We start from the raw sequence: 10,513 nt of genomic DNA on the forward strand, positions 1-10,513 counted from the left end.
TCATGGTCAAGTGAGAGTCCGTGCTTGTTACTCTTGGTGATCACCATCACCTAGATGGCTTGGTGGTGATTGGGAGCTTGGTCATCATCCGAAGAGCTTGTGGATGACCCAACTCAAGTTGTGAGCGGTTGTGGGTGATTCACCGCGACGGAGTGTCGAAGAATCAACCAGTAAGAGCACTTGATCCTTGCGCGGATCAAGGGGGAGCTACACCCTTGCGTGGGTGCTCCAACGAGGACTAGTGGGGAGTGGCGACTCTCCAATACCTCGGCAAAACATCGCCGCGTTCCTCCTTCTCTCTTTACTTTGAGCATTTACTTTGTGCAATTCAATTCTTGTCATTTATATTCCTAGAATTACCATGCTAGAGTAGGATTGGAACTTAGGGTGCTAAACTTTTGTGCATTAGATCAATAAAAACACTTTCTAGGCACAAGGGATTAATTGGGCTAGCCGTAGAGTTTAATTATTGAAAGAAATTTAGAATTAGCCCAATTCACCCCCTCTCTTGGGCATCTTGATCCTTTCAATTGGTATCGGAGCCTCGTGCTCATGTATTTAGGCTTAACCGCCTAGTGAAAGATGTCTCATAGGGATGGACCTCCTCCTATCTTTGAGGGGGATGATTTTCCATATTGGAAAATGTGCATGGAGGCGTATCTAGAAGCTCTAGATGTTGGAATATTCCAAAACCTTGGGATGCCACACACCCACAAGGCGATGAGTTGAATTATGAAAAATGTAATGCAAAGGCTAGAAACACCATATTTAGAGGCCTTTGTAAAGATATGTTCAACCGGGTGAGGAACCACAAAGACGCCCATGCACTATGGTCGGACGTTTGTGTGCTCCATGAGGGAACAAAGAGTGAGTGTGAGGAACGCTATCATCTTGTCATGAAAAAGCTTAAGTCTTTTGAAATGCTTCCTAAAGAATGTGCTAATGAAATGTATTCATGTTTGAATGTTCTTGTAGAGGAAGTCAATGGGCTTGGACTAACTCAAATGCAACCATCTAATGTTGTAAGAAAGATCTTGAGTGTCCTCCCTATTGACAAATATGGGTACATTGTGACCGTGCTTCATCAAGGTGATCTTTCCACCGCTACACCGACACAAATCTTGGGAAAGATCAATGCTCATGAGATGTACATGCACATCACACCTCAAGATGGCTCATCCTCTATAAAGAAGAAAGAAAAGGACTTAGCATTCAAAGCTAGCCAAGAGAAGGGCAAAGCAAGACTTGAGTATGAGAGCTCAAGTGATGACGAAGTTGATGATGCAAGTCTTGCTCTCATGGTGAGAAAAACCGCCAAGATGCTAAAGAAGCTCAACAAGAGTGGCATCAAGTTTGATGGCAAGAAGAAGAAGTTCTTCACTAGCTCTAGAAGAAAGCCAATCTCCGAGATGGATTGCTACAATTGTGGAGAACTTGGTTATCTAGCACACCAATGCACCAAGCCCAAGAAAGATAAGTTCAAGAACAAGTACAAGGGCAAGAAAGATGACTCAAGTAATGAACAAGCTAAGAATGATTCACTTTTAGCAAAATGTGATATGGCGGAAAAGGCTAGTATTAAGCTTAGAGAAGCAAATGATGCTATATCATCCAAACTCAAGGAGCTGAAATTTTCTAAGAAAGAGCTTAGAGAAAAACATGATAAACTTGAGAGAATACACAATGAGCTCATCACTAGCCATAACAAGCTAAAAGAAGAATATACAACTCTAAAGATCAATCATGATAATCTTGTTATTGCTCAAGAATTCTTATCCAATGAGCCACATGATGCTACTAACAACGTTGTTAAGATTGATATAGCTACATCATGTGATGATTTGATCATTGAGATCATTGAGCAAAGTTCTAGTAGCAAGGGCAAGCAAGTGGTTGAGGCTAATGATTATGATGAGTTTGTCAAGCTCAAGAATGACAATGAAAAGCTCAAGAAAGATCTTGAAGAGATCAAAAGTCACAACACCATTGTGCTAGAAACTCTTAATCATGATGGTGAGTTGATGCTTGAGAATGAGAAGCTCAAAGAAGAAAACAAGAAGCTCAAGGAAGAGAAAAACAATGATGCTCTTAAGGAAGAGAACAAGAAGCTCAAGTTGGAGAAAGAGCATCTCAAGATTGGATTGAGCAAGTTCACTAGAGACAAGTATCTTCAAAGTGAGCTACTAATGAACACCGTCATGAAGATGGATAGAAGTGGCATTAGGTACATGGCAAACAAAGAGAAGAAGGCTCAAGCTCAACAACAACAAAAGCCAAAGCCAAAGAAGTGTTTTGAGTGTGGACAAGAAGGCCACTTTGCTCATAAGTGCCAAACTCCACCACCACAACCCTTGCCCAAGCATGCTAGACCTTTTGCCTTCAATGCTTACTATATGCTTAGAAAGGATTCTAGTGGAAAGATGAAAGTCATGTTCTTAGGACCTCCCAACAAGAATAGGCCTAAGAAAATTTGGGTTGCTAAGTCACTTGTTGAGAAGGTGAAGGGCCCTCAACAAGTTTGGGTTCCTAAAGCTTGATCTCTTGTGTGTAGGTGAACTACAAGACCGGTGGAAGTCATTGGGTTATTGATAGTTGTTGCACACAACATATGACCGATGATCCTCGTATGTTCACCTCACTAGATGAAGAAGTAGATGGACAAGAAAGAATCACATTTGGAGATAACTCAAAGGGCAAGGTTAAAGGATTGGGCAAAGTGGCAATATCAAATGATCATTCTATCTTAAATGTGCTATATGTTGCTTCATTGAGCTTCAACTTGCTATCCGTTGGACAATTGTATGATCTTGGCTTCCAATGCTTGTTCACCGAGAAGGAAGTTGTTGTATCTAAGAAGGATGATGATCAAGTAATATTCAAAGGATTTAGATACAACAACCTATATCTAGTGGATTTCACCTCCGAAGATGCAAATTTGAAGACTTGCCTATTCACCAAAACAACACTTGGGTGGCTATGGCATAGAAGACTTGCTCATGTTGGGATGAGCTCACTCAAGAAGCTAATGAAGAATGATTTGGTGAGAGGGTTGAATGATGTGAAGTTTGAGAAGGACAAGCTTTGTAGTGCATGTCAAGCCGACAAGCAAGTTGCAAATACTCATCCAACCAAAGCCTTCATGTCAACCACAAGAGTGCTAGAACTCCTTCACATGGATTTATTTGGACCAACAATATACAAGAATTTGGGAGGAAATCTTTATTGTCTTATGATTGTTGATGACTATTCAAGATATATATGGGTATTCTTCCTTCATGACAAATCCAAAGTTGCATCTTGCTTCAAGAAGTTTGTCAAGAGAGCACAAAATGAGTTTGAAGTGAAGCTCAAGAAGATTAAAAGTGACAATGGGAAGGAATTTGACAACACAAATATAGAAGCCTATTGTGATGAAGTTGGGATCAAGCATGAGGTCTCCGCAATATATACTCCTCAACAAAATGGGGTAGTTGAGAGAAAGAACCGGACATTGATCACTCTTGTAAGAACAATGCTAGATGAATACAACACCCCCGAAGCTCTATGGGTGGAAGCTATCAACACCGCATGCTATGCATCCAACCACCTATTCCTTCAAAAGTTCCTTGGCAAGACACCTTATGAGTTGCTCAATGGGAAGAAGTCGGACGTGTCTTTCTTTAGGGTGTTTGGTTGCAAATGCTATATCTACAAGAAGCGGCAACACCTAGGGAAGTTTCAAAGATGTTGTGATATTGGTTTTCTTGTTGGTTACTCATCAAAGTCCAAAGCATATAGAGTATTTAATCATGTCATCGGCTTGGTTGAAGAAACATATGATGTGGAATTTGATGAATCTAACAGCTCCCAAGGAGCACATGAGAATCTTGATGATGTAGGTGATGAGCCATTGAGGGGGCCATGAAGAATATTCTTGTTGGAGACATCAAGCCTAAAGATGATGAAGATGATGTACAAGTGATTGATCCACCTTCTTCATCAAGTGTGCCACAAGATGATGATAAAGATGGAAGAGTAGAAAATGAAGACACCCATGTCTTCCATGATCAAATGGTGGTACAAGCACAAGATGTTGATGCTCCACAACCTCATCCTCAAGTGGTCAATAGAAGAAATACACCTCTACTACAAGGTCATCCACAAGATCTCATCATAGGGAGTCCATCAAAGGGTGTAATGACTCGCTCACAAAAACTTGCTTTATTTATTGCTCATCACTCTTTTGTCTCTTGCTATGAGCCTACCAAGGTAGAAGAAACTCTTCAAGATCCTAATTGGATAAATGCCATGCATGAAGAGTTGAACAACTTCACCTGCAATGAAGTTTGGACTTTTGAAGAGCAGCCAAAATGTGCAAGAGTCATGGGAACAAAGTGGGTGTTCCGCAATAAGCAAGATGATCAAGGCGTAGTTGTGAGGAACAAGGCAAGACTAGGTGCAAAGGAGTTCTCTCAAGTTGAAGGATTGGATTTTGGAGAGACCTTTGCACCGGTTGCAAGACTAGAAGCCATTCGTATCCTCCTTGCATATGCATCACATCATGAAATGGAACTATATCAAATGGATGTGAAAAGTGCATTTTTCAATGGCTTTATTAATGAACTAGTCTATGTTGATCAACCTCCTGGGTTTGAAGACCCTAGATATCCTAATCATGTTTATAGGTTGTCCAAGGCATTAAATGAGCTTAAGCAAGCCCCAAGAGCTTGGTATGAGCGCCTTCAAGATGGATGAATGTAAGCCAATCAAGACACCAATGCCAACTAATGGACATCTCGACCTAGATGAGAGAAGTAACATGGTTGATCAAACTATCTACCACTCTATGATTGGTAGCTTGTTATATTTAACCACATCTAGGCCCGACATCATATTTAGTGTGTGTATGTGTACTAGATTTCAAGCTAATCCTAAGGAAACTCATTTGATAGCCGTTAAAAGATTCCTTAGGTATCTTAAGCACACACCAAGCATTGGCCTTTGGTATCCCAAAGGAGCTATATTTGAATTAGTTGGCTATTCCGATTTAGATTATGCCGGTTGCAAAGTGGATAGAAAAAGCACATCCGGAGGGTGCCATTTGCTTGGTAGATCACTTGTGTCTTGGTCCTCCAAGAAGCAAAATAGTGTGGCCTTGTCCACCGCCGAAGCAGAATACATTGCCGCGGGTGGTTGTTGTGCACAAATACTTTACATGAAGCAAACTTTGCTAGACTATGGTGTAGTTCTAGAAAAAGTACCTCTTTTGTGTGACAATGAAAGTACGGTAAAACTTGCAAATAATCTGGTTCAACACTCTCGCACCAAGCACATAGATATCCGTCATCACTTTCTTAGAGATCATGTTGCTAAAAATGATATATCATTAGAAGGTGTAAGGACCGAGGATCAATTGGCGGATATCTTCACTAAACTGCTTGATGAGGTGACTTTTTGTCGATTGCAGAATGAGCTCAATGTTCTTGATTTTAGTAACTTTACAAAAAATGAGCTTGTGTTGTCCCTTGCATTGCATTGTAATATACAACATGTTTAATTTTTGGTAATGCATATAGGGCTTGTCTAACATGGTTAAGATATCCACCGTAAAGCGTGTGAAGAAGCTTAACCTTGGATCAAACTTGACAAGCAACTAGATTTATCTTCAAGTATTGCATTGTATATGCATGAATGTTGTTTTATCGTTTATCTTCAATTGCCCTCTTATTGCCTATTTTCATAAAAAGAAAAATAGCCTAAGGCAAAATATTTTTGAAAAACATGAGGGTTTGAGAGAGGTCACTCATATTAGTCCCAATTTGTGTTTATTTGGATCTTATTGAAGTTGGGACTTGATTGAGAACAGGCAGCACGAAGGACTTTGAAGATTCGCTGGAAAAGGAGTGACCGGACACTGCACCGGACTCTAAAGTCCAGCGTTCGGTCAGTTCATAGGAGGTGAACTGCTGCTGAGAAGGAGTGACCGGATGTTGAAACAGTGTTCTCCGAGCGTTCGGTCAGATGGTGGCTCAGCGTCCAGTCGATCGAAGACGAAGGAGACAGCTTGCACCGGACACTGGCTACGTCTGGTCGGGGTTCACCGGACGCGTCCGGTCGTGATTCCAGGGGATTTGGACCTCTCTGGAATCGACTGGACACTGGGTGGCAGCGTCCGGTCACTACCACCGGAGCATCCGGTCAGTAGAAATCGTGCGGGATTCCAACTCTTCTCTGTTTCCTTTCCCGTCACGTTGGGGGCACTATTTAATCGTGCCGTGTTCTGCTCTTGAGCCGCAAATCCACCGCCTCCGCACCATCATCGCCTCGAGCTCACCTCTGCCCACGTTCGCCTCTGCCCTCGCCGCCGTGCTGCCCAGCTCCACGCCGCCGCACAGCCCTGTCCTCCTACACCCGAGTTGCCTGAGCCGCCACCCCAGCCTCCCCGCAACTCCACTGCCTGAGCCGCTACCTAGCTCCACACTGCCGCATAGCCCCGTCCTCCTATGCCAGAGCCACCAGAGCCACCGCGCCAGCCTCCCTACGCCTCCTCTGCCCGAGTCGCCATGCCAGCCTCCCCGTGACTCCAGTACCCGAGCCGCCATCGAGCTCCACAGCCACAGCATCGCTCTCACGCCCTAGCGCCAGCGCCACTGTACTATCTACCCCCATGCCCTAGCGCTAGTGCCGCCGTGCCATCTGCTTCTGTGCCCTAGTGCCAGCACTGTCGTGCCCTAGCTCTGTTGGAACCCTAGCCATCGATTCATTGCTCACCGCGAACCCTAACTTCTTAGTGATTCCCGGTGGTTCCCTGTGTGACGTTCCTCTTCTTTTTGGATCACTGGTTCGTTAGTGAGTCGGTGCCGTTGAGGTCCTATTTGCAGTTGTCAGTCAACTCAGGGCCAAGCTTGCGAGTACGGATCGAGGCCAAGCCTCGGAAGTGACAGTTGATAGTTGTTTCTTGTCAGCAGCAGTTGTTCGTTTTAGATCCATCTGATGGTTCGTGTTAAGAATGTTGGAGGTGGTCCCGGTGATGAGGATCCGAGACACCCGCCTCGCCTGCCTATAGATCCAAAAGGCAAGGTGACGAAGAAACTTGCAACAAAGAAGCAGAAGTATACAGATGCAGACATAGCTAGAGTAGCCACAGTTGCAGCAGCAGCAGAGCGTGCGGAGGCAGGAGGTGCTAGGAGTGGAGTCCAGATCATAGATCAGCTCTCTCCATCTACGAGGGCCATACTAGAGCAGGTTGAGCACCATCATGGTGGTCTAGCTGGGACTGTCATGATTGCGGGATGGCGAGTTGTCTTGGATGAGAGTCCACCTCAAGGGGGTCACAACAGGAGCCACAGCCAGCAGCATAGACTCAGGAGGGAGAGCAGGCCGTGGAGACAGAGCAGGCTCCTTAGCCACAGCTTCGCCGCTCTGGATGTACCTATGTGCCAGTCACTCCAAGGTCTAAGACTCAGTGGAGGGGCTCACGTCCACCTCCTAGACCATAGGGTCTGCCCCTAGTGACCCACTTGGATTTGAGGGCCGCTACGGCCAAGCAGGTTCAACAGCTCAGATTTGTGGATTTTGAGCAGTGGTTTCCACCGAGGCGGGATGAGCGTGCTTTAGAGGGTTTCTACACACCTCTATAGGAAGATTTCTATAATGCATATCTTAACAGTGGGGCTGTATTCAGATCTCAGAGGGTGTGTAACATAGAGACCATTATAGCAGCAGCTAGAGAGCACATTCGCCCCTACCTATCTTACTTGCCAGGGCTGACAGATTTACTTGGACGGACAGGCTTGTATGTTCCATCTTGGGTCTATCAGTTCTATGCTTCTCTCTGGATTGACCCGCAGCACAGATTCATACACTTTGCATTCAGTGGCAGAGATTACAGGCTGACGAGCACTAGGGTCAGAGAGATACTTAGACTTTAGGAGTAGCCAGTCTAGCTACATGAGGTTTGCTATGGACAGACAGCGCCCCCTAGACATCCTCATGGCGGGATGGTGCCCCCTATAGATCTAGTCTGCCACTGCTTCATAGAGCCATTCGGCGATGGGTCTAGCAGGACACCCAGTGATCTCACTCCCACTACTAGAGTGCTTGATGCCATTATGAGGAGTACACTGCTTTCAAGGATGGGGTATCGCGAGGGCTTGACTCACATACAGTTGTGGTTACTGAATTGTTTGATGCAGTGGACAGTGTTTGATATTTGGGATCTTCTTCTATCAGAGATGGAAGATACTATTGTAGAGGGGTTTAGGGGTCACAGGCAGCTGTTGTATGCTCACTGGATCACATTTCTTATTCACAGGGCAGTTACAATGAGGCCACCTAAGATGCTAGCTGAGTATAGTGGTGCTACTATAGAGTTTCCTGCATATAACCTAACTCAAATGATCCGCCATAGTACACCGAGTGCACCTAGTCAGCCACGTCGTTGTCCAGAGATGCTAGAGACTACAACCCAGCAGGATGATATTATCAGGGGCATAGCAGCTATAGAGGAGGAGCAACTTGATGCTCAGCAGGAGGGGATGGTCGAGAGCGACCCCAGCGATAGCTCAGATGAGGACTACCATGATATTCCTTAGATGCCTCCTCGATGACATGATCATGAGGCTGGTAGCTCCAGTTCAGCTCCATCTACACCGCAGACTGACCCTGCTCTACTTGCCATACTTGAGCGGATGAGGCAGGATTAGGCTCGCCAAGCTTAGGAGACCACCACTACTTTTGCACAGTTCCAGGCTCGACATGATGAGTTTCAGCAACAGCAGCAAACCATATAGCAGCAGTAGCAGGCCATGCATCAGCAGCAGCTCCTCATGCAACAATAGCTCCTTGGATTTATGCAGCATGTAGTGACAACTATTGAGGTTCCACCGCCACAGCCTTCACCCCAGCTTGGTCAGCCTGCCACCACTTCTATGACTCTAGCGTTACAGCCTAGTGGGCTTCAGAGTTAGGGACAGCCACTAGCACAGTTTGCTTCACCTACAAAGCAGGTGTCCTAGTGGTTTGCTTCGCCCATGTTAGCCCTACAGTTCACACCTCTCTAGACGGGTTTCACACCAGCTCAGACTTTCTCGCTACTAATGCTAGATACTTCAGTCTCTAGGAGTCTTGGAGCGATTTTCAGTGAGTTGACAGGGCAGCCTACTCTGCCATATTTGCATATCCTAGGTCCTTCTATAGTTGCACCTATTACCGAGACTATAGAGACGCTCCCTTCCTCAGTCGCATCATCAGAGCCAGCAACTCCAGTCATACCTGCACAGTCTATTGTAGCTCTAGTTGTTGATCTGACCTAGACCGCTTCAGCGTCGCTTCTAGCTACAGAGGGTCAGACTGCTCAGAGCTCTGGTTTAGATGATGATGACACTCAGTTCCAGCTTGCTCCTCATACCTCACCGCCTGACTTGTCCACGGCAGCCCCGCCGACTGACCCTTAGGTTTTGGTGTTTGACGCCAAAGGGGGAGAGGGATCGAGTATGTTAGTCTTAGGGGGAGCGACATATCTAGGGGGAGCTTAGTTTACTTAGACTATCTATTACATTTGGAGTTTTATGTGTGATACATTATTATGCATTTGTGTGTTTACTTTTATGCATCAAACTATATTTATGTGATAGCGATATCTACGTGATCGTGATATATGACATATGTGCTTTCTACTTTGAATTATTTACATGTCATATCACTTGTGTTATGCTCATTTGCTTTGCTTCCACGTTTTACTCCGATGCAAATGAGTTTTATTACTTGTACTCATGCTTATTTCATATCCTTTGAGTACATCATGTTGGCTTGGGTCATATAAGCTTGCCTAACTCTTTTGTTCTTATTGTCAAAAGCTTATATGAACCAAGCATGTCAAAAACCTCAACTCTTTCACATACTCGAGGTAGTATTGTCATCAATCACCAAAAAGGGGGAGATTGAAAGCATCTAGGCCCCTAGTTGGGTTTTGATGATTAATGACAATACGTGATTACTATGACTAACATGTATTTTGCAGAGGCAATTAAGTTAGGTCCTGGTAATGGAGATCGATTGGGCTATCATGGTGGTCATGCCCCTACGATGGAAATCATTTTGGTTTTCAAAGGATGGACGACAAGGTTAAGGATGGACTAGTTCTAAGTGTCGATTGGAGTTGAAGAGACACTTAGAATAGTTTAGGACTTTGTTTCTCCTTTGGCCGTACTATTAAGGGGGGTATGGACGGGTAGCTTGACCTAGGTGAGTCTAGTGGGTTAGGTGTGGTGCACACTTGCTAAAACTAGCACTAGGTAGCTCCTAAAAAGCCCTTAGATCCATTGGAGCAAACTTCATTCACGTATGTTTGAAAGTTGGAAGTGAATGGAGGGTCAAATACTGACCGGACGCTGGCTTTGGTGTGACCGAACGCTGGCGTAGAGTCTGGTCAGTTCATTTGATCAAAGTGAAGTCATCTAGAAGTGACCGGACGCTAAGAGGTGAAGTGACCGGACGCTGAGGGCCAGCGTCCGATCGACTCCAGTAAGGTTCC

This window comes from Miscanthus floridulus, chromosome 7, assembly GCF_019320115.1.
Source record: "Miscanthus floridulus cultivar M001 chromosome 7, ASM1932011v1, whole genome shotgun sequence".
Taxonomy (NCBI): Eukaryota; Viridiplantae; Streptophyta; class Magnoliopsida; order Poales; family Poaceae; genus Miscanthus; species Miscanthus floridulus.